Here is a 24,283-nt window from a genome sequence, read left to right on the forward strand (position 1 = left end):
TAAGAGAAATGAGGTTAGAGGATTATACACAGCTGTGTCCATCATAGTGTGTGTTCATCTACAAATATTTATGGCACATGGTGCTGTGCCAGGCATCTTATTAGATATTTAATGATGAACACAATTTTGTTCCTCTATTCAAAGAGCTTCTATGTTCAGCAGACGTACCTAAGTTAAAGGAGATTACAGTGTAACGTGTGACAATGGGGTGGGTATAAGATGCAATGGGGCACAGGGTGGGGGGACCCTCACTCACACCTGGGAGACTGGTGAATGCTCAGGTGAGGAAGTGCCGTCGGAAGAGAGGACACCCGGCAGAGATGACCTGACGTAAGAAGACCTGGACGGAAGAGAATGTGGTGTGTTCTCGAAACATCAGCTGGGCAGCAGAGCTGAGGCAGAGGGAGGCATGTGGGTACAGAGCAGTGACAAGTACAGCTGGAGAACCCTCTTTACAACAGGAAGGAGGAGCAGCGTCCAGCCAAGAGTCTGAGGATGGCCAAATCACTGATGTATCTACCGGAAGATATTTTCACATCAATCCAATCCTAACTGGTGTAAAAATGAGAGGAGTCTGGAAAGAGGGTTCTAATCGCAAGTGTTGAGGCTAAGTGCCTTAGAAAAGACACAAGCAATTGGAAAACTATAAAGAGATACTATTACAGGGATTTCCCTGGTGGTCCAGTAGCTAAGACTTGGGTGCTTCCAGGTTCAATCCTTGGTCAGGGAACTAGATCCCACACATCACAAGGAAGATCAAAGATCCTGCATGCTGCAACTAAGACCCGGCACAGACAAATAATTACATACATAAATATTTTAAAAAAGAATGTAGGCAACAAACTATAGTAGTACCTGTGACCTTCAGGTCCATAAAATCACAGATATTTTTCATATCATAAAAAGAGATGCCATCATAAATATAAGCTCTCAGTATCTGTACTAGGCCCTCACAACTTATAATCAGACACAGAAAGTGTGCCAACCACACTTACAGATGACAAGAGGCTTGTTTAGATGGTAACTTCAACAGCTACAAAGTGAATATTGTTTATGGTTTCAGGTCCTGTTCTTAGTTCACATGCTAGAAGTATAGCATCCTGAATAATGAAATCAGGATGTCTCCTATATCCTACTACAGTTAACCATATCTGGAAATCTGTGTTGAATTCTTTACCTTTAGTGCCACTGGGAAGCCCAAAATCTGTGTTGAATTCTGAATACCATATTTTAGGTACCAAATGAAAGAACCTGGAGCAAGGCCAAGGAAGGGTAATCAGAGGAGGTAAAGATCTGGAGACCATGTCTTCCCGGGGGTGATGGGAAAGCTGCATGTGGGCTTAAACAGCAAAGGCTCCAGTGACAGGGTGACCCTGTCATCTACCGCCCATGCACGACCCCCCAGGCCACCTGCTCTCATGTAACCGGCACAGGACAAAAAGTCATGTGCCACCCATGGCTGAGTCCCGGGGCCCAGCGCGCAGACGCCAAGTCCTCCAGGTTTGGAAGGCAGTGCTCCAGCCCAAGAACTGATCCTTCTGAGACTGAGGCTGAAATCAGACCAATTTCCAATGGCATCACACACAGCAGACCTGGGGCACACAATCCTGCAGGGTGGTCCCAGCTCCGGCAGGAAGCAGCGAGCCCTCACCCCTCCCTGGCCCAGCGCTGCCAACACAAAGCTGCAGAGAGAACTTGAGAACCTGGAGACTTGCACTGAGGGCCGTTTTCACAGCTACCTTAGACGTCGGCCCAGGGCGTCCATCTGGCCTGGAGGCTGACGCCTGGATGTTTACATAACCGAGTTCTCTGGAAAGGATTCGGCTGGAGTGTCGCTGGCAGGGACTGCTCCCTCTTGCACGAGCTGCGCTGGCAGGGCTCACCCTCCATTCATCTTGTCGGAGGTTGCAACGCTGGCCGGCTGCCGCGTGCGCCACCCCAGACGCCTCCTGGAGACCTGCTCCCCAGCCTCCTGGTTCTGCTGCAGCAGTGCCACAGACAGAACAGCAGCCCTGGGTGCCTGTATCATTTACAAACAGGAGTGCAGCATCAGGTTAGGAAAGAAAGGGAAGTGGGGGGAGGGAGAGGGAGGATTGCAAAACCAAAAGCGAGCTCCCCACTCTTTTCACCCCAGGATGCACAGCCTCTCAGTGGCATGTTATTTCTTTTAAATACTTATTTGTTTACTTGGCTGTGTTGGGTCTTGGTTGCATCAGGTGGGATTGTTTGTCGTGGCCCACGGACTCTCTAGATGCAGCACCGTGGGTTTAGTAGTTGGAGCGTGCAGACTTGGTTGCCCTGTGGCTTGTGGGATCTTATTAATAGTACCCCCGTGTCTCCTGCATTGCAAGGCAGATTCTTAACCACTGGAACACCAGGGAAGTCCCCAGGGTGCGTATCATTGAGATCAGGCACAGAAATAAAGACAGGATGCCGGATCTATCAGTCAAATCAAAAATTCTAATTGGACACGGAACAGATTTCTCCAAGTTTTCAGCAGGTGGTAATTACTATCCTGCCTACACACAGGGAAAAAGGGGGAAACAGAGCTTACTGTTTGGGCTGTTTCCATGCAAGAAGCAATTAGAGAGAAGTTTCTGCTTATATCAAAACCAATGAAAAGATGGCAGGGTTCCTGACCTTTCCTTTTTCCCAATTTAACCAGGAACGCAGGTGTCAAACAGTTTACACATGCATTCCAAAGCCTTTGGTAACCAAATTTGAGTGTACTTTCAGCAAACGTCGGAGGAAAGACCTGAAAATGAGTGTACGATGCAATAACTCTTTAGGGAAAGGCAGAATTTTAAACTTGAGCAAACAGGCAGGGAATAGTGATTTCATCTTGTATCCTTCACAGTGTCCAGCATGGAGCTTGAAACACACCAAACTCTCAGTAAGCATGATTGATGAAAATATGGAGTTATAATTCTTGACTGTGGTGATAGTTACATAGGTGTGGACATATGTCCAAAGCGAGAATCATCCCTCTAGACCAACCAACCTGCCTGCATATGTCTAAACTCATTAAACGGTAAACTTTAAATAAGTGAAGCTTATTGTATGTCAATGGTACCTTAATAAACCCATTTAAAATACAAAAGTTAGGAACTTCCCTGATGATCCAGTGGTTAAGAATCTGATTTGCAATGCAGGGGACATGGGTTCGATCCCTGGTTGGGGAACTAAGATCCCACATGTTGGGAGGAGCAACTAAGCCTCTGCTCTGCAACTAAAGATCCCACAATAACGCAACTAGGGCCCAACAAGCCAAATAAATACATAAAATATAAGAGTTAGAGTTATTCCTTTTGTGCATCAAAAAAGGGACAGACCACCAGGATGATCTGAAAAGTCCAATTTGTTTTTGTTGTTGTTATCACTGCTATTCCTCTGAATTGTAGTACAGTCCCATCTGGTGTACACATACCACACACCTGTCACCTAAGGAACGTTTGTTGAGTGAATAAGTGACTGAAGAGTCCAATGTGTACAGCGACACATCTCAGCAGGGTTCTTTACACTTTGAGGAGAAATTACTTCATTTTTTTTATATATTGCAATTTAAAAAATTCAAAGTGTGAACTGGATTTATGGTGTCTTTTTCTCAGATGTTGTCACCTCCAGGACTGAGCCACGAAGTCTTTAAATATCAGCTCTACTTGGCTGAGTCCCACTTAGTGTCTCTGCCGGGACTTCCTCCTTTCCTAGGCTTGTACATGATGAATGCAAAATTGCCCACTCAGCATCTCCTTTTGGATAGCTGCTAAATATCTCAAAAAAAGTGAACTACTAACCTATCTTCTACAAAATGGCAATCCACTCTAGTATTCTTGCCTGGGAAATGCTATGGACCAGGAGCTTGATGGGCTATAGTCCATGGGGTTGCAAAGAGTCGAACACAACTCTATGACTGAGCACGCACGCACTTCTTCCGCAAACCACCTTCACCCAAAGCTTTGCCCTCTCGGCTAATGGCCACTCCAGCTCTCCACCAGCATGTTCTGTCCTCTCACATCCCACATCCAGTTCACCAGAAAAATCTCCAAATATCCAGACCCTTAAGCCTGCTCATCATCGTCACTTTATCACTTGCCCCCTTCCTGCAATGGCCACCCAGCTGGCACCCTGGCAGTGCCCTCTGCCTATCTTGCAGTCTGGTCCCCATACAGAACCCAAACCGTCCCCGTGGGGTCAGGGTGCCTCCTAGATCCACACTCTCCAGCAGTCAGTCCCACTGCCCCCAGTATAGACACCTTCCTACCTCTTTACCCGCCTCACTTCGCCTGCTGTTCCACCTCATCTCCTTGCTGTTCCCGACAAGCCACTCTCTTCCACCAGGAGCCTGTGATGAGCTCTTCCCTCTGTCTGGAATGTTCCCCCAAGACACCCACATGGCTCATTGCTTCACATCCTTCAAAGCTTTGCTCATATCACCTTTTTATAACATCACATCCTGAATTTAAAACAGCAATCTCGCCATGCTTTCCGGCCTCTGCCTCATTTTCCTTACAGCAATCAGCACCTTCCAGCACAGGATATAATGATTTACTTATTCATTATGCTTCCTGCCTGTCTTCCCTGTAGAGTACAAGCTCCCGAGGGCGGGAAGTTTGGTCCCTTTTGTTGGCTGACAGATTCCCAGGACAGAAGAGGCACATGAGTAAGTGTATCAGTCAGAATAACTGACTGACTGAGTGACTGACTAAAGGGATAAATGAAGGAACTGGATGCGCAGGCACTTTCTGCCTCTCTGCCAGCTGGGGCGCCAGGCCCACCTTCGTATGAAGGGCACAGCTGTGCCGCACCTTTCTTGTTCTCCTCCTCTTTACTCTGTGACACAGACACCTGCAGACAGAGGGCTGACAGGTGAGGGACACTAGGCGTAAGCACGGAAAAACATTAGTTCCAGCTATATGCAAACAAGGGAGGAAATGAGAAACCACAATGCGTGCCAAACAACCCCTCATTTACATTCCTGAGCACCTACCAAATGCTGGACACAATATAAGGTGCTTTAGGATCGAAGACAAATAAAGTGCAGCCACTGTGGAGAACAGCATGAAGGTTCCTCAAAGAACTCAAAACAGAACTACCATACGATCCTGCGATCCCACTCCTGGGCACAGTATCCATAAAGAACTACAATTCGGAAAGATATACACACCCCAATGTTCATTGCAGCACTATTTACAATAGGTAAGACGTGGAGGCAAGCAACCTTCAATGTCCATCAACAGATGAACGGATAAAGAGGATGTAGTATATATACACAGCGAAATACTACTCAGCCATAAAAACAATGAAATAATGCCATTTGCAGCAACAAGGATAGACTTACCTTTCGTACTAAGGAAGCCAGACAGAGAAAGACATATACCATAGGGTATATATCTCATATGTGGAATCTAAAAAAATGATACAAATGAACTTACTTACAAAATAGAAACAGACTCACAGACATAGAAAACAAACTTTTGGTTACCAAAGGGGGAAGGAGAGGGGAGGGATAAGTTAGGAGTTTGGGATGAAGATACACAAACTACTACATATAAACAAGGTAAATCACAAGGTCCTACTTGTTGGGAACTACAGTCAATATACAGTTCAATATATACCATTAAATATCTTGATCGATAATGGAAAGAATATGAAAAAATATGTATATTTATATGTGCATGTGTATAAAGAATCTGCCTGCCAATGCAGACGATGCAGGAGATGTGGGTTCTTCCCTGGGTTGGGAAGAACCCCTGGAGGAGGGCATGGCAACCCACTGCAGTGTTCTTGCCTGGAGAATCCCACGGACAGAGAAGCCTGGTGGGCTACAGTCCACAGGGTCACAGAGAGGCACGACTGAAGCGACTGTCCATATACACATGGATGTAGGTGTATATGTATCTGATGCTTTGCTGTACACCAGAAACTAATACAATATTGTAAATAAACTATATTTCAATTAAAGACAAAAAATACAATCCTTCCCTTACAAGCTACAGTGGGAAACATGTGCACAAACGGGTCATTTGAATTTGAGATCAAACTGGACAGACACCTGGTGAGGTCGGCGCAGGAGAACACAGGAGGAAGACGTGCCCCACTCGGAGGAACAGGAGGAGGCAACGCTGCAGGCTGGACCTGAGGAACAAGCAGGAGAGTCCGGGCAGAGAAGGGACTGGAGGGCCTCTTAATGTGAAGGGTGAGTCAGCAAGAGACCGACGTCCAGCAGACGTCAAATGCACGAGGGAAAGGCAAGGGTGCGTGGGGGTATGTGCACAGCAGACTGAATGCCTGTGTCCCCCCAGAATCCACACGCTGAATCCTTGTCCCTCACATGATGGTATCAGGAGGTGGGGTGTTTGAGAGTAGAGCCAGCACGAATGGGATCAGTGTCCGCAGAAAAAGAAGGTCCAGAGAGATCTCTCACCCCGTAGCAGTGTGGGGGACACAGCGAGAACATGCCATCCATGAACCAGGAAGCGGTCCTCACAAGACGCCAAACCTGCCAGTACCTGGACTCCCCCGTCTCCAGAACAGTGAGAAACAAACGTGGGTTATGTATAAGCCGCTGAGTATCTTGTTAGGGGTGCCTGAACAGACCAAGTGTGTGAAGGATAAGGGGAGAGGAGAAGTTTAAGAAATAAGAAGCTGGACTTCCCTGGTGTGATCCAGTGGTCGGGAATTTGCTTCCCAAAGCAGGGGGCACGGGTTTGATCCCTGGTCCAGGAATATTCCACATGCCTCGGGGCAGGTAAGCCTATGTGCCACAACTACTGAAGCCTGCACACTCTGGAGCCTGTGCTCTGCAACGAGAGGCTACCACAAAGAGAAACCCACGCACTGCACCTAGAGAGTAGCCCCTGCTCGCCACAACTGGAGAAGCCCTCTCGTAGCAGCAAAGACCTGGTGCAGCCGAAAACAAATACATACATAAATAAATATTTTTAAAAAGTGAGAAGCGTCCAGGTTGTGGTGGGGCCTTTTATTCCATGTTAAGGGCTGTGGTCTACAGAGAATGAAGGGAGGAGGGCAAGGAGAGGTAGAGAGAAGATGTCTGCATGCGTGTGTGTGTGTGTGTGTGTGTGTGTGGTAGGAAGATGGTAAAGGGACAAGTTGTGAAGATTTTATAATAACTCAGGAAGCAAAGAGGAGGCCTTGAACCATGGCAGTGGCAGTAGGTACCGCAACCCAAAAGAACTTGGGAAGAAAACATACGAATGAGGCATTGGAGAAATTGATGGTAAAAGGCCAGAAGAGCTTGATACTAGTGACGTAGCAAAAAGGAAGAGCTAGGCAGGCATGGTGAGTCATTTATCACAGGAAAATGAGTTTTAAGCCTTAGGAGGAAGAGGAACGGGGTAATCAAAAAACCAGGTGGAACTAGTAAGAACAAAAGGAAATGCAGCAAAGCCTTGGCTAACTCTGGACTACTAGAGGAGAGAGGTTCCTCTGGGGAATTGTATTTGGTAAACGTTGGTAATCAGCCAGCCAGAGACTCTGGAATTTCAAAGCCAGTCTGAAAGGCAGTCTTACCAGGTAGGATCTGATGGGGAGGGGTGGGCAGATGCCTAGCTATTATCGGCCTCACCTTCTGGGCCATAGGGAAGTGATGGTAACTCGAGCTTCCCCACTTCCACCTTTCCACAAACAAGAAACAAGGATGCTCACAAATTAACTTTTCTCTATTTCCAACAGAAAACCCAAAGCCACAGTACGAAACTTAACAGCTTCTGGATTTTTTCAGTTGGGTTTTGTTCTTTCTTTAGGCATGTGATCAGACATACTGGCAAGACAAAAAAAGAACTTTGCCATTAAAAAACCCAAAGGACTGTGGTTTGGGATATTATTCTTTGGAATATTGGATAATATGATCATGATATATTTGATTATCTTTCCAAGTTGGATGTTATAGACTTCTGTATCTCAAGGGCACAAAATCTCCATGGATTAAGTTAGAACCTTAGGAACAGGAGGGCAGAGAAACTCAACTGCGGTGGGCTAGAGAAACCACATTTTCCACAAGAAAGAAAGACGGGACCACGAACAAATGGCAGTTTATAATTTCTCCATAAAATCACAGACACACTCCACCCTGTCTAGGCAAACGGAGCCCATAAGCTGTCTCTGAAGATCCACCAAAATATACCCTTGTTCTGGATATGGCTATTATGGCCTATAAATACTTTCCTCATTTAACGCTTTTATTCTGCTGCCTGTGTGTGTGCGTGTTTAATCTGTCTCCAGAAGATGGACAGCCTCTCATTCGGATTTATTTTATTTACCATCTCAAAGGTTATTCAGTGCTTAAGTAATTTCTGATGAATATTCTGCAAATTGGCCTGTTGACTTCTACTATGAGGAAACTCGCGCAGTATTTTCAGAGCAGTCAGATGGTGGGTGCAATTAAAAAACTCACATGAGCATCTGGTACACTCAAGTTCTAGGCTTATTTCTGCCATTCACTTGCTGCATAAAGTACTTGGGTGAAATATAAACAGGAAAATTGGAGTTGAAAATCTTTCTAGTTGATGACCATGAATGGAAAACTTTTATATAGTGATTGGATTGTTTTCTTTGCTGTTAAGAAACAGATGACATGAACAGGCTCATGAAAAGATGCTCCACATAGCTAATTATTAGAGAAATGCAAATCAAAACCATAATGAGGTACCACTTCACACCGGTTAGAATGAACATCAACAAAAAGTCTACAAGTGACAAATGCTAGAGAGGGTATAGAGAAAAGGGAATCCTTCTACACTGTTGGTGGGAATGTAAATTGGTGCAGCCACTGTGGAAAACAGTATGGAGGTTCCTAAAAAAACTAAAAATAGAGTTGCTATATGATTTAGCAATCCCACTCCTGGGCATATATCTGAAGAAAACTCTAATTCAAAGAGATATATACACCCCTATGTTCATAGCAGCACTGTTTACAATAGCCAAAACATGGAAGCAATTTCAATGTCCATTGAGAGATGAATGAATAAAGAAGATGTGGTACATACATACAATGGAGTAATACTCAGCTCTAAAAAAGAATGAAACATCGATAGACCTTGAGATTATCATACTGAATGAAATAAGAGACAGAGAAAGACAAATATTATATACTATCACTTATATGTACAGTCTAAAAAATAATACAAATAAATCTATTTACGAAGCTGAAATAGCTCACAGACATAGAAAACAAACTTACGGTTACCAAAGGGGAAAAGGAGGGGGAGGGACAAATGAGGAGTATGTAATTTACAGATGCAAACTACCATACATTAAATAGATAAGCAACAATAATTTACTGTACAAAATACAGTAATATTCAGTATCTTGTAATAACCTACATTGGAAAATCACCTGAAAAAGCACACATATAACTGAATAACTTTGTTGTACACTTGAAACTAACATAATATTTTAAATCGATTATACTTCCATTTAAAAAAAAAAGACTGGTATAATCATTGACTGACATACCCTTATTTCTATTGGAGAATTTTTTTCAAGATAAAAGCCTTAAGAGCTTACTGATCAATCCTGAAAACTGAAGAATTTCAGAAAGGTAGGGTGACAGAATCCATTAGTGCAAAGGCAAAACCATATTTCTTCTCTCTCTTCCCTTCCCCCAACCAACCCTCACAGGAGGAGTGCTCCTGGATTTGCTTGAGACTCGCTGCAATGTTGCAGGATTCTGCCCCCTTCTCTGTAAGCCTGCTCTGTCCCAACGAGGTAAGGGTGATTCCAGTGATGTCTTTACCTGCAGAATCCTTTCTGGAAGGATGGCTGACTTTTATGGAATATCAGAGTTAACAGGTTTTTCCTTACACTACTTTCTCTTTATAAAATTCATTCCAGGACAGTGGGTGAGGAGGCCCCTTCTACTCCCACAGTACAATGGAATGGTATACATGGCCCACTTCCTTGACCAGTGGCCTTACACTCCATGTGTTCTTTTCAAAAAAATATTTATTTGGCTGCATTGGGTTTTAGTTTCAGCACATCATTGTCAGATCCTTCACTGCAGCCTGTAGGCTACATTGCTCTGTGACATGTGGGATCCTAGTTCCCCAACCAGGGATTGAACCATGCATCCTCTTAATTGCAAGGCGGATTCTTAACCCTTCAACCACCACAGTAGTCCCCATCTCATGTGTTCTAAATCTCCTGCAGTTAGTATTGTTGGGCCTTCCAGGGACATAAGCATGTCAAGAAGGGAGGGGAGAATGCAAGGATACAATTTCTGATTCTAAAAAAGTGCCTTATTATTTTGTGCTGGGTGCTTCACAGATATTATCTCATTGGCTCCACTGAATATAACTTTTCTGATAATTAAGAAAACTGGGGCTCAGAAAGATTTAGTAATTCACCCAAGTCCTCACAGCCAAGAAGTGGCAGAGCTAGAAATCCAAGCCATGGTGAGATGACTCCACAGGCCCACTCTTTTTTGCCAAAACACACTGTCAGGTAGTAGGGACTCTAGTCTTGGCCCTGCAACTGAGACCTTGGCAGGCAAGGTCCCTGAACCTCTGTGAGCATCTCCTAATTTGTAAAAATGACCTATATGCCCCCTTTCTTTCCTCAAGCTCCATCTGAGATGTCCGACTCAATGGAGAATCCCCAAGTCTCATATGTGCGTGGTCCACAATTTGAGCTCAACATTTAGTGTGACTGCAGCTCTCTGCTGCTTTGCTCAATCGAGGTCTCTGCTCTCCTGCCAAGACCTGCAGGCTACATCTGTACTACTGGACACTCTGTAGCTACTCTGTTACAAAACACTCAACCATCCCAATAAAAGGGGATTGAGAAGGCAGAACACTGCCCTGCATTGTGTTGGCTCCAATCTGGTTCTTGTCCTCATCACCCTCCCCTCTTCTCTGCTCTCTCTCTCTGAGCAACAGAGAAATACACATCCAGGATCTCTAGGGGGGTAGCCAAAGGGAGCAGAGAAATTGGTAAGCCTGTACTGCACTACCCACTGTTCGTAGGTGCGCTGCCTAGCTCCAGATGGCTCCACACTATTAGGATTTCCCAGTTTGGGTTTGTCACATTTACATACTTCTTCACAGGCATGTGGGGAGGGCATAATTGTGCATTTTATGGTTATGAATGGCACAGCCTGGCAACTCTCCGATGATTATTTCTATTTGCTGTCATGCATTATCAATCTAAGACCCATTACACAGTTTTTTTCTTGCATTCCTCATATTGCAAGGACAAAGAAAGGCAAGAAGCCTTGCAAAGAAGCCTGCATCACCAGAAGAATGGGCTAATTCTGATGGAAATGATGGAGTTGGAGTCCAAGACTGAGATGACAGCTTTTGGTTAATTCCAAGTGAAAATTACTGTCAAAAAAGTTTGGTATTCTGCATGAGTACCAAAAGGGCAAGGTACTGCTAAGTGGGAAGAAGGGGCCACACCACAGAACAGACTTTTTTAAAACAAAAAAAGTTAGATACAGGACAACCTAAAAGGTTCCAATTTTCTTTAGATCACTAGGTTTTCCAGGTTCCTGAAGATGCTGAAATACATTAGTGTTGGGATTGGTATGAAGAGTCACTCTGTGATTTTCTTATTCAAATAGGATCTACTGAGTGCCCATCATGAGCAGACAGTAAATTTAAGGAGTCTTCAGTGAACAGAAAATATGCAATAATTATGGATTGGCAAATAATCACCAATAAGATAGCAAGATAGCGTGCATGAAAGTAGTGAGAATTTGAGGAGAAGGCTGTGAATATACAACTGTTATTGATCCCACACAGCTCATGTCTTCTTGCACTGCATCAAGGAATGGCCAGAGCTTCAATTTTAAAACAAAAAAAAACAGAAACCACCACATATGATGGAGATTAGCCTTCCTAACAAGTTGGATCCTATCCGCTCCATCTATGACCTGGAGTTAGCGATGCTTGAACATCTACAGAGAGGCTACCCATTAAGTTCAAACAGAACCTACCAGCTCATTTTCTCTTGATCATTTAATAGTCATAGGGTCACTGAACTGAACCAGACCCCTTAGATCCCTTCCAACAATCACAGCCTTTATTCTTAGCAGTAATTTCCATCTTTAAAGATAAAAGTATTTCTCTTTTGGAGGAAAATACCTCATTTCCACTGATACAATTAAGAACTGAACACCTCCTTTCCAAAAACACTCACTCAACAGCAAACAGCACCCAAAATAAGCATTAATGCAACTCAGTTAACAGTAGCAGTAGCTCTGATAACCTGAGAAAGTAAGAGAGGCATAATGCTGGATATTTTTGGATAATGGTGCTAGTGGTGGTGCTGGTAGCCTCAAAAGTGTCTAAATTATTCCTTATAAGAATAAAAGGGTGTGTCTAAATTATTCCTTATAAGAGAAAGAGATGCTGATCCCACAGGGCAGGGGAAAGGGTGGCGGCTGATGGATTTAGGGAACCAAAAGGAAAGTGCTGTGGAGAGAATTTCTGATAAGCTGGATTTATGCTGATTCAGAAAACTTGCAAAAGAGAGTAGCAATACCGACAGGCTCTGTGTGCAATGTGACACTGGAGGCCAGAGTTCCGAGAGCTGTGGTGCCAGCTCTGGAGGTTAACGTCCCGGGAAAACCAAAAACAAAAATGGAAAATACCACCAACACACTTCAGTCTGACTACAGCTAGAATGAACAGGACAAGGTAAAATACTCAAATCTCACCCTTCTCCAACAGGTGAAACTTCTAGTGGCCACTTTCCCCAGATTCTTTACATCTTTGATTTTTGCTTATTGTAGGAAATGTTCAAGCACCTATGTATCCTATGTAACTGATGGAATGATCCCTTCTCTTCCTTTTCTCACATCAACTCCTACCTTTTAGGAGACATCCAATGTCTACTTTTGTTACTTTAATTACCTATTTAGAGAACAATAGACGGCAAGGAATCAGAAATGGGCAAGATGGAGAGAAAGGTTAACCAGTGTCCTGGGGAAGTTACGAGTGAGTACATGCTCATCCTATAAGGCAGTCCCTGTTTTGCATCTTTAGCTAAAGAAAAATGCTGTTTTTAAAATTTAGATAAAAGATCTTTGCCCATGGTTTCTCTCCCTGTGAGGTCTCAGAGATCTTTTCTAATAGAGATGCTGGAATTTTTTACAATGAATACATCCAAATAGAGAGTTCCTGCCACAAAGCTTACTGATATATCAGCTGAGACTCAAAAATACAACCTGGTGGTCCAGTGGTTAAGAATCCACCTGCGGATGCATACGACATAGATTGACTTCCTGGTGTGGGACGATTCCACATGCCGCGGGGTGACTAAACCCATGTGCCACAACTATTAAGCCTGTGCTCTAGAGCCTGTGCTCGAAACAAGAGAAGCCACTGCGTGAAGAGCCCCTGCTTAGCCTGCACAGAGAACGAAGACACAGCGCAGTCAAAAATATATAAATAAATAACATTATTTTAAAAATAATAATAATCTTAAAAATAAATCAAAAATATTTTTTAAAGATATGAGACAGTCTTAAGAAATAAACAAAAAACATGAATGAATGCCACTGGTGAATCTAGACTTACATATTCTGATACTGTGTAGAATGTGGTTTAAACTAACTTCGTAACCTATTTAACTGTTAGCATGTCTTTCTCATTTCCCCTAGTTTAAATGGAAATTCTCCCGAAGTTACAGTTTCTTTTTTTTTTCTTTTTAAAGAAGTATTGACACATGCAAAAATTTCTTAGAACAAAACTTGAGCTTTGAATTGCCTGATTATATTTTCAGTCATTTGGTGTGTCAGGCTACACGCAACTCTTATAACTGGTGAATATATGACATATGAACAGAACTGGAAGTCTTTTACTTAAGACACACATGCTAGCATTAATAACACGAGCACAAATGGTGTATTTACGCAGTAAAGTTGGTAATGATCTCCTCTGGAGGCAGTCATGTCCAACCCCATATTTACTAAATGACCAAGGTACCCTGACAGGTCCCCCTCAATACACTATTTCTTGGACCTTTCATCTCATCACTGCCTCCCCCATTACAGATGGATCACACTCACGCATCAGCCCATCGAGCCTGACTCAGGAGCCCTTTCCTTTAAACTCTGGCATCCCCAATGGTCCACAGAGCCTTTCCCCAAGTTCCAGGGCCCATACTAGCATGTATTCCTTTGTCTGTTTGTTTGTTTTTTGCCATACTGTGTGACATGTGGGATCTTAGTTCCCCAACCAGGGGTTGAACCCATGTTCCCTGCAGTGGAAGCTTGAAGTCTTAACCACTGGACTGCCAGGGAAGTCCCTCAGACTCATTCTTGGTTTATCTTTTGATCTCAGACTATAACCTGGACATTACAATAAAACTGAGCACATCCACATCTGGGAGGCACTTCTCATGGATTATGAAATCAGCAACTCACTGAACCTCAAGAGGTTTCGGTTCCCCCCACAAGAAGATAATGCTAATGGCACTTGCCACCTGCCAGGCTGTCAGGGGACTTGGCAACGATGTCTACAAATAACAAAGCGGCCCTATGCCATAAATAACAAGTCTTATTAATAAAATTAGCTCAAGTGCCAGAAAGAATACTAGCAACAGCAGTGGCAGATCACACTTGGTCAGAATAAAAGTAGGTGGAAAAATAAAAAAAATGTGCAGAAGATCTAAACAGACGTTTCTCCAAAGAAGACACACAGATGGCCAACAGGCAGATGAAAAGATGTTCAACACTGCCAATTATTACAGAAATGCAGATCAAAACTACAATGAGGCATTACATCATACTGGTCAGAATTGCCATTGTTAAAGAGTCTACAGACAACAAATGCCGGAGAGGGTGTGGAGAAAAGGGAACCCTCTTCCTACACTGTTGTACAATGTAAATGTAATGTATTTACATGAATGTAAATTGGTACAGCCACTACAGAAAACAGTATAGAGGTTCCTTAAAAAACTAAAAACAGAGCTACCATATGATCCGGCAATCCTACTCCTGGGTAGGTATCTGGAGAAAAATGCGGTTCAAAAGGATACATGCACCCCAATGTTCATAGCAGCACTGTTTACAATAGCCTAGACATGGGAGCAACCTAAATGTCCACTGACAGATGACCAGACAAAGAAGATGTGGTATATATATATATATATATATATATATATATATATACACAGTGGAATATTACTCAGCTACTAAAAAGAATGAAATAATGCTATTTGTAGCAACATGGATGGACCCAGAGATTATCAAACTAAGTGAAATAAGATAAACACAATATATGATATCACTTATATGCAGAACCTAAAAAAAGAAAATGGTATAAATGAACTGATTTACAAAAGAGAAACAGACTCACAAACAGAAGACAAACATGGTTACCAAAGGGGAAAGGCAGGGAAGGAATAAATTAGGAGTTTGGGGTTAACATATACATACTACTACATTTAAAATTGATAACCTATTAGGTTATCTAATGTACAGCACTGGGAACTATATTCAATATCTTGTAATAACATATTACAGAAAAGAACCTAAAAAAGAATATATATATACATGTATACACACATTTGAATTACTTTTCTGTATACCTGAAACTAATAAGATTGCAAATCACCTGTGTTTCAATAAAAAAATTTTAAGTGGGTGGAGGGATTTTCCAATCCTCATTTCAACCAACGTTGTTCCCTTTTTAACACAAGAGTTTAATGCTGTTATTCTAAAAGGTTACTTCTACAACACATCCAGCATCACTTTTTTTCCAAGTTATTTGGAGGCAACATTGTACTCACTAACAGGACAACAGTGTTGATTTCAAAGCAAGTCCAAATATTGCTTCCCATATAGTAATTGCAGGTATTTAACTCCATGGACAGAGGAGCCTGGTGGGCTATAGTCCATTTGGTCGCAGAGTCAGACACAATTGGGCGGTTAACACACACACATACAACCTTTCCGGACAGAAGAGATTCAAACCTATTTGAAGCAAGACCCCCCCCTGGTGTGCCTTAAGTAAACCCAGATTTCATTCACAGCAGAAAGGATCCCTTGGCCAACAGAAGAGGCTCATCCTCCGGCCCTCTGGTTGCAAGAGATGAACACTTGAAGAACCAAAATCAGAAGTCTACTGATTGGAACTGTTTGTTTTTGGTCTTCCCACCTTGTCCAAGCCAGACTCCAAAAGGGGCCAAATGCTATGAATGAACTTGAAGCAATTTAAAAACCAGAAACAATGAAATGTTTGTCTTCCCCAACTCCCCACTTTGTGGCACATTCAAAAGATGACACGTGGAGCTAAGTTCTAACTAGCATAAGGAACAGATTTCTGCATCCAACTCCTGAGACAGTGCCCCAGGGTCAGCAATGGCTTCCCTGAATGAAGTCAGAAGTCTGCCCCTGGCTCTTTCTTGGACTGATGCTCTCCAGAACATCACAGCCATGCTTTCAGGAAAAAAACCACAGACTTGCAGATGCTGAGGTGTCAGGGGGATGTGAATAGCTGTTCAAAACTCACTCAGGTAAAATACAGATCAAGTCAGCCTGACCAGGGGTCTAAATACAGCGGAGTCTATGCCAACACCTAATATAAGCCATCCGCCCTGAACAGCTCACATTTAGAAACTGGTGCTTGGCTTAGGTGTTCTGAGAATCCCTTTCATGAGATGCTGTGAGGATTCAAACTGAGAGAAGCCACAACAGCGGTAGCAACCTCTATTGGGATGTTCCATTCATAGGGGAGAAAGAACCTCCTCCTTTCACGGTGGGGTCAGGGAGTCCTTTACCGGCATTGGATCGCCTTTTCGCAGCAAGCAGAGCTTCCGGGGGACAGGCATGGCCGCATCATTCAGAAGGAGTGTGTCTATTAGGAAGCCACCGCCAAACCTATTATTAGAATAGCCATCCCTTGGAAATTCTCTTGAATCTACTGAGCAGTTACTCTGCTAACGAGGTTAGCGCCGAGTTCCTGATGACACACGGGCAGCTTGCACACAGCTTTCAAAGTACAGGGACGGTCCACCTTTCCTAAATGCACTATGCACCCACGTTGGGGCCGCTGCTTACAATACAGAAACACGGCGTTTGGTCATTTTTAAATGACCCCGTCCTGAAGGGGCTTCCCTCTTCCCCTCCTCCCGCTGTCTCCCTGCATCGAACTTGCTGCAGCCATTTGGAATGTGACGAGCAGTCCATTTTAGCAGACTCGATCTGCAGCCTGCCGCCTGCCCCCAAAGAAGGACTACCCTGTCACTTCCAGACAAATGAGTTTTAAAAAAAAATATCCAGCCCAGGTCTGCCCGCAGCAACGTCCTTTCCTTTCTCCCCGGGTTAATCCAGCCTGAGTGAGGTCAAGGTGCCCAAGAAAGTGGGTGTGGGGGGAGGGAGCAGAGTCTGTCCGCACGTGGGGTGAGCGCTGGAAGGGTGTGCACTGGAACAATGTCACACCTTCAGCATTCAGTGCTCCGTGTCCTCAGTAAAGCACAAGTGTCATGCCCCTCTAACCGGCCAGACAAGGACCCAGAAGTGCTGCAGAATCTATCGCCTGCCGGCAATCGCGGACGGGAAACAAAGACACATTACCTTTTATTCGTGGCGCTTCCCGGGGAGCCGAGGAAGTTCAGGTTTGCAGCGGCGGATCCACCGAAACGGGAGTCCCATGCGCCCCGGGTGCGCAGGCCCAGGGCCTACCCGGCGGCATCCGCGCCCGGCGCCTCCGCCTCCGCCGTGCGGCGCCCGCAACCGCCCCGCCGGCCCCGGCGCGCCCCCGCCCCCGTCGCTGCCGCCGCCGCCGCCCCGCCGCCCCCGCGGGTCCCCAGTCAGCCCATCGCCCGCTCGCGCCGCTCACGCCGAGCCTGGCCGCGCGCCAGGGCGCACCACCGCCGGCCCGCCCCTCGCCCGCGCGCCGAGCCCCGGGCCACCGCGCCCAGCCCGCCGCATCCTGGGCGGCCCCGCGTGGCGCACCCGGGCACGGCGAGCGCGCTCGGGGCGGCGGGAGGCCGAGCGATAGGCGGGCTCCGGCGAGTCCCCGCGCGGCGGAGCGCGCCGCCGCCTCCCTCGCCCGCCGTAGGGCCCCGGAGCGCCGCCCGCACCGCGACAACAATGAACGCGCCCGGCCGGGCCCGGCCCCAGCCCAGCCGGGAGGTCCCCGGTACCCCCGAGCTGGCCGAGCCCCCGGTTCCCTCTCTGCTGCGCAAGCGATCTGGACAAAGTTAGGTCCTGAATCAGCCGCCGAACAGCGGAGGCTGTGCAGAGGAGAGCGGGGATTCCGGACCCGAGGACCCCTACTCTGTCCCCAGCAAACCCCACCGAAACCCACCGCGAGAGGCCCCCCTCCCACCTGGGAGACCCAGGAAAAGGCTACCTTGGTTAACTTGGCTGAAGGGTCGGCTCTTCACCCTCGATCTAGTCCAGTTTTCTTGCATTAATCTCCCCTCAACTCTTTGGAAATGGAAGTTCCTGTGAAATAACCTAGTCGTGGGCTATTGTCAGAATTCGCAACAATTACTGCGGAGGGGAGACTCCCCTTCAGAGCCCGGGGGAGGAAGACGGCCTGACACGGTCTCTCTTCAAAAAAGAGAAACAGACTGGGAGACTATCCCGACCGAGAACAATAACTCAATTCACATTGTATGTCTAAATGTTTATTGCTTCAGGAGCTCAATTTGTCTTCGACACGTTTTCTTTTCTTTCTTTTTTTCTTCAGGAATTGTCAAAACACGGTTGATGAAATAAAGGGAGAAGCAGACAGGATCACCCGCTTAGTGACGGTGGAAAAGCCAGCTTGTCTCAGAGGTAAACTCTTTCTCTAGAACTCACTCTTCTATTGAATTCCCAGGATCCATCCATCCACCTATCCATCCTTCAAGGGAGGGCTGGTTCCCCATTCACCCTGGTTTGATGGCGACTCTAGTGTACTGGCACCATTATTTCCAGGGCACTGGCAGGAGTGAAAACTTACAAACTTTATGTTATAATGAAAAGAAATCTCACACATCCTGTCTTCCAACTGATCTTACCAGACACAGCTTGTGTATTCTCTAAGATCTCTGGGAAAGATATTTGACAGCTTGAGGTCTGTCAATCAACAGAAGGTATACTGCTGTGTACAGATAATGTTGGAGGGAAAGGTTAACACCTGTGATAAGGACTACCCATCTTATTTCAAGCTGTGGTGATCACCATGCTCTTGGGTGGAGGACTTGATTGTCTGAATCTGAGTAATGGGAAGCTGAAAGGGATGTTTCTGTACTTTTGAAGTCCTTGGGGATTGTTCTTAAGCAAAGCCCAGTTCTTTCATGTTGCCACTGAAACCCATCTCCTTGCGTTCTGAAGCCCTTAGGGGGAATATTATCCTTTAGAAGCAGGTTATTTCTGGTGCTTATTTGTTTAAACTGCAACACCTAGCAGGTGGCAATTAAGAAGATGTTCAAAAGTAACATTTCTCTTCCAACTGTTAGTTTGCATTCTTAGAAGAGTCTTGGGGTTCCATCTACATCTACCTCCTGCCTTTCCACTGTGGCCATCGAACTCTCAAGTTTGTCCTGAACTCAAGTTGACCCACAGGCAAAGCCTCTTTCCAGGTTCCCTATCTTACAAAACAGCATCCTTCCTCTCCCCTCAGGTAGAGAAGGGCCTTTCCTCTCCTTCCTTTCATTCATTTTTCACTGTCAAGATATCACCAAGCCTGTCCTCATAAAGAGCTCTGGAAAGTTCCTTGAGACCAGCACCTTGTCTGATTTGTTCCAGTGCCTAGTGCTGGGTGGTTAATCTTTGTGGCACGAGTAACCCATGCCCCTTGGTCAGTGAGTATCACCTTTCACCGTTGTGTCTCTAGCAGCCTCCTGACTGGATCCCAGTTTTGTCTCTCAAACACATTCTCCACACCACCCAGAATCATTCTGCTAAAACCCACATCTGATCACAGGACTTCTTTGCTTAAACCCATCCAGGTTTCCCTGGCTCTTAGGAATGAAGTCTTCACTTCAGATGCCTGACAAGTCCTGAGCACCACGCCTTCCTTATCCATCCATCCTTGTCTGTTGCCACCAGACCTCCACCATCACTTTCTCCCCTTGAATTCCATAACCCTATTCCAGGTCCCCTATGTTCCTGGTTCTCGCTCGTCCTGTTGTTCCCCCAGCAGCCAGTGACTGAAGAAGCGACTCAGATCATGTCCTATCTCTGCTTACAACCATCTGGGCTTCTCACTGCTCCTGAAGCATCCACCCATCATCATCCCATGTTATTCTCCAAGTCCCTTGCTATGTTTTGCCACCCAGGCCACTTTTCTGCCCGTGAATGTCTCTTCCCTTTTCTTGGCTTTTGCGTGTCTTGTTTCTCCTGCCCAGAATGCTCACCTCCACCCCCTCACTGTTTGTATTGCTGGCTCCTTGCCATCCTTCAGGTTTTAGCTCAAGTGCTGCCTCCTAGATAGCCTTCCCTGATCGGCACTTGGGAAGTGACCTCCCCATCTGCTCTTTGTATCATCAGCCTGTTTATTTCCTTCTTAACTATGGTTGGTACTCACAGCTGCATGTTAAAGGCACAGACTGATGTCAGACTTCCAGACTTGGCTCTTGCCTCTGCCACCTGCTAGCTGTGCAACCTTGGGAAAGTGTCTTAACCTCTCTGTGCCTCAGTTTTCTCAACTATGAAATGGGACTCATAATACTACCAACTTTAATGAGTTGTTGTAAGGATTAAATGAATCAGTATATGTGGAAAAACTTAGAACAGGACCAGGCAATATTAGTGTGTACCTGTGAGGGCCTCTAGTGTTTTATTGTCACTCTGACCCTAAGGCCTGGGCTAGTACCTGATGCAGGCTCTCTTTACCCCCTAAGTGTTTTGTGTTTGGACCCCAAACTGAGAATGGATAAAAATTTAGAAAAGATAAAACTACATTTGAAGTACTGAGAGAAATTGGCCATGGTTAAAGTAGATTAATGAGATAAAAATTTAAAGTTAAATTATCTGGAGGTTAATGAAAATATGAAAGGAATCTATCTTCTCTTTCATCAGCATTGATCCCTGGAGTTAATGGATGACAGGCTTTGCCAGTCCAAATTCTGTAATGGTTTGTTTTTCGGAGAGAAGCCAATTCCAGCACTGACAATTCAGGCAGTTTCTTGCAAAGACATAAAGAATCAAAGGACCTTGGCGAAGCGCTGGTCCATCGGCCAGCCCTAACTTGTGGTTGTGATGAAAGAATAGAGAATGTTTCCATTTTAAGCTCAAATGTTATGCTTTTTGAAGCATTAAACTGAAAAAAGAAACATGGAAGGCCAGTTTCTGGACATATGCCTTTGTGTTTTGCTTTCAGTACTGGGGAAGATTCAGAAGGAAGGAGAAATACTTTCCTTTTGTTCTTCCAGAGAGCAAGCAGGATTTTGACACCTGATAACGTGGGATTCTCATACAGAGCTAGGGAGCTTTGTGTTGAAAGAAGTTGAAGTCTCCAGTAGAGGAGAGGTGCTTTGAAGCTTGCAAATGGCGGATGGAGAAAAGGGTAGAGAAAGGTACTAGGACCCCAGGAAGAAGAAAGGGGTGCCACCAGCAAATAGAAATTCCCATACTGCATGTCTACAGAGTGCCTCAAGGGGGCGCTGCTCATCTGCTAGGGTAGCATGAGGACACTGGGTGAAGGTACCAAATTCTAGGAGGTGTGTCTTAGGCACAGCAAAGGATTTTAGGCATGGAATCTTTGGCTTTAAAAATGGACCTCAATGGGACTTCCCTGGTGATAAAGTGGTTAAGAATCTGCCTTCCAGTGCAGGGGACGCAGGTTCGACCCCTGGTTGGGGAACTAAGATTCCACATACCACTGGGAAACTAAGCTGGCATGCTGCAACTACTGGAGCCCATGTGCCACAACGAGAGAGCCCACACACCACAAGGAAGATTACACATGCCACAACTAAGACCCGACGCAACCAAATAAATAAAAGTAATATAAAATGGAGGCTTCGCTGGTAGCTCAGCTGGTAAAGAATCCGCCTGCATTGCAGGAGACCCCGGTTCAATTCCTGGGTTGGGAAGATCCACTGGAGAAGGGATAGGTTACCCACTCCAGTATTCTTGGACTTCCTGGTGGCTCAGATGGTAAAGAATCCGCCTACAATGCGAGAGACCTGGGTTCGATCCCTGGGTTGGGAAGATCCCCTGGAGGAGGTCATGGCAACCCACTCCAGTATTCTTGCCTGAAGAATCCCATGGACAGAGGAGCCTCGTGGGCTACAGTCCATGGGGTTGCAGGGATTTGGAAACAACTGAGCGACTGAACAACAGCAATATAAAATGGACCTCACGTTCTCAGGTCCTTGAGCATTTCAGTGGCATCCGTGCTGGACCAATGACAAGAGACCCTTTTTATGTCATGAGGTTGAATGTGAGGTGAGGGAGAGGAGAAAATGAGTAAATTCCTGCCACCTTGGTGAGGAAGGACATAGATTTAATTGGGCTTTAGAGGAGTAAACTAGTATGGCTTTTTTTTTTAAATGCCCAAAGTTGCAGAACAAAAATTATACACTCTTCACTAATAGAAAGTACATGGTTCTTAACTCTGGAATCTGAAGTCATAGCTTTCCTAACAAGCTCGGGGCAATACATGGAACAGTTAGGAGAAGATGCCTCAGCTTGGATCTTAGCCAGAGTAGCACAGATGGTGGAGAAAGATGGTCTGCACTCTTTCTTTTGTGTATCTGCCCAGCTGAGGACAGACACCAGCATGGGGTGGATCTGAGTCAAGGCTGCATAATCCTTCTGTAGGAACCTGTAACATGGAGGAGCCCTAGATTCCTGCTCTGAAGGTGCAGTGTGACCTTGAACAAGTCTCTTAAGTTTTTGGTATCCATTTCTTCACCTTTAAAACTGGCCTGATAGGGACTTCCCTGGTGGTCCAGTGGCTAAGACTCCTCACTCACAGTGCAGGAAGCCTGGTTTCCATCACTGGTTAGGGAACTAGAATCCACATGCCACAACAAACATTGAAGATCCTGTGTGCCACAACTAAGACCCAGCACAGCCAAATAAATATTTTTGAAAAACCATTTCTCTCTCTAGCCTTATTAAGACCATGGATTCAATACACATTAAATATTTTCAAAACCATATAACTGACCACAATTGATAGCTAACATTATTTTGAGTATATACATTCTGTGCCAGGCACCATGCAAAGAACTTTCCAAAACATTCGTGAATTTGACCATCACAAGAGTCCTATGAGGTGGAAATTATTTTTCTCTCTCTCCTACAGATGAAGAACCTGGGGTTTTAAAAGGTGAAATAACAAGCCGAAGGGACTGTGTTCCTCACAGTTGAACCCAGAGTCATCCTTTTGTGACTCGGAGCTCTTTTTCTTCCAAGCTTGACCATTACATACTAATACACATGACATATACGGGCAATCTCAGTGAGCAGGGCTATGCACTTACTTTGATATACACTTTTAATTGTGGATTGAGGGACTTCCCTAGTGGTTCATTGGTTAAGAATCTGCCTGCCAACGTAGGGGACATGGATTTGATCATTGGTTGCCGCAGAGCAACTCAGCATGTGCACCACAACTACTCAAGCCCACACCCTCTAGAGGCCGTGTCCTGCAACAAGAGAAGCCACTGAAATGAGAAGCCTGTACAGGGCAACCAGAGAGTAGCTCCCACTCATCAAAACTAGAAAAAGGCAACATGTGGCAACGAAAGGCCCCATTCACCGCAGTGAAGACCCAGCACAGAAAAAAATTAATAAATTTAATTTTTAAAAGGTATTCATTGAGTCACACTTGGAAGGCATCTAGGAAGAGGGTAGTATGTTGTATTGTTATATTAGTTCCTAACCTGTACCAAATAGACACTGTTTTACATTCCATTTCTAGGTTTCTGGAGAACAGAAGTGGCATGCTTTCTTTCTACACTTTCACCAGATTTTGAAGATGAAGCAAGACCCCTATGGGGGCAGGTTAAAGTCCTTGACTGGCTTTAAGTAAACTTGATTACATTTTTATACCCAATCCTTTTTTCTTCTTACTCCCTGGTCAATTAAAGGCCAATTCTGAGCCACTTCAATCAAAAAGAATTATATCTCCTCTCTCCTGGACTGATAGCAAGCACTTAAGTCCACAGTCCCTGGGGTATATGAAGAAATCATCTAATAGCTGTGTTTTATGTCTTTTTTTTTTAATAACAATGCTATTTAAAAATAGCTATGTTTTATAATCTTGTTATGTTCTCATTACATGAAATTGTTGCTTATTATTTTTTCCTGGTTGGGAATCCTGATTTAGATTGCCTCAACTCAGGGCAGTGAAAACCCAGGGCAAGTCTT

At 44.9% G+C, this 24,283-nt stretch overlaps 1 protein-coding gene across 9 annotated transcripts in view; it reads right to left on the reverse strand.

Moving 5' to 3' along the window:
- The window catches only part of FRMD4A (FERM domain containing 4A), a 683,539-nt gene that overhangs the window by 235,199 nt on the left and 424,057 nt on the right, over nt 1–24,283 (reverse strand). Inside the window, exon 1 of one of the 9 annotated variants that reach the window (XM_020881299.2) lies at nt 17,540–17,706. The exons of the other annotated variants lie outside the window; for them this stretch is intronic. The gene's annotated coding sequence lies outside the window, so the exon portion shown is untranslated. Of the gene's footprint in view, nt 1–17,539; nt 17,707–24,283 lie in introns of those variants that run through there. 9 annotated transcript variants of the gene reach the window in all.

Source organism: Odocoileus virginianus, chromosome 9, assembly GCF_023699985.2.
Source record: "Odocoileus virginianus isolate 20LAN1187 ecotype Illinois chromosome 9, Ovbor_1.2, whole genome shotgun sequence".
Lineage (NCBI taxonomy): Eukaryota > Metazoa > Chordata > Mammalia > Artiodactyla > Cervidae > Odocoileus > Odocoileus virginianus.